Consider the following 1,281-nt stretch of genomic DNA (forward strand, 5'->3'; position numbering starts at 1 on the left):
TTATAGTAGTTAGATTCTTGTACATAGGGGGCAGTATTATACTAGTTATATTCTTATACATAGTAGCAGTATTATAGTAGTTATATTCTTGTAAAAGGCGGGATTATTATCGTAGTTATATTCTTTTACATAAGAAGCAGTATTTTACTAGTTCTATTCTTATGCATAGTAGCAGTATTATAGTAGTTATATTCTTGTACATATATGGCTGTATTATTGTAGCTATATTCTTCTACATAGGGGCAGTATTATAGTTGCTATACCCTTGTACATAGGGGCAGTATTATATTAGTTATATTCTTGTACATAGGGGGCAGTATTATAGTAGTTATATTCCTGTACATAGGGGCAGTATTATAGTAGTTACTTTTTTGTACATAGGGGCAGTATTATAGTAGTTATATTCTTGTACATAGAGGCAGTATTATAGTAGTTACATTCTTGTACATAGGGACATTATTATATTAGTTATATTCTAGTACATAGGGGAAGTATTATAGTAGATATATTCTTGTACATAGGAGCAGTATTATAGTAGTTATATTCTTATACGTCGGGGCAGTTTTATAGTAGTTATATTCTTATACATCGGGGCAGTATTATAGTTGATTGTACATAGGAGCAGTATTAAGAGTTATAGTCTTGTCTTTTGGAGCCGTATTATATTCCTATCCCCAGAGCCCTTATAGTGATATAATATTTAATTTGTCCTGCACAGATTGCAGGTGATATTAGTTCAGGACTCGGTATAACATGAAGACATTAGAATGAAAAATGTATTTAATATAAAACTTGCAATGCAGATAGACATTGCAGTTAGCTGAGAACTAAACCTTTGTTACACTTGTTTTATTGGTAGTTTTAGATTTGTATTTGCACCATTATGACTTCTGTGTGAACAGATTTATAACATTAGAGACATTTATGGACAGGTCACAATCTCAAACTTTGACCTTTCCTAATTATGTTTACCTTAGGAGTCTCTAAAGTGAATGTGAAGGACACAAACTAATAAGGATCAATTAAGAAATTACTTGTTGCGTTACTTGTTTAATTGCATCCATAGTGCGTTCTAGAGTATTTTAGGAGCAGAGTCGTCTGTCAGGTGGAGGGAGACAGTGACCCGTCCTTTATTTGTCATGAACTGATGAAGACCGGTAGGACGTCACAGCGCAGGGTTTCTCCAGCAGCACACAGTATTCCAGCAGACAAATGTACCGATATTGTGTGACATCATTCACATTACACATCTTTCATTTTTTTTTATATATTTTCTTTATT

The sequence above is a fragment of the Ranitomeya imitator genome, chromosome 1, assembly GCF_032444005.1.
Source record: "Ranitomeya imitator isolate aRanImi1 chromosome 1, aRanImi1.pri, whole genome shotgun sequence".
Taxonomy (NCBI): domain Eukaryota; kingdom Metazoa; phylum Chordata; class Amphibia; order Anura; family Dendrobatidae; genus Ranitomeya; species Ranitomeya imitator.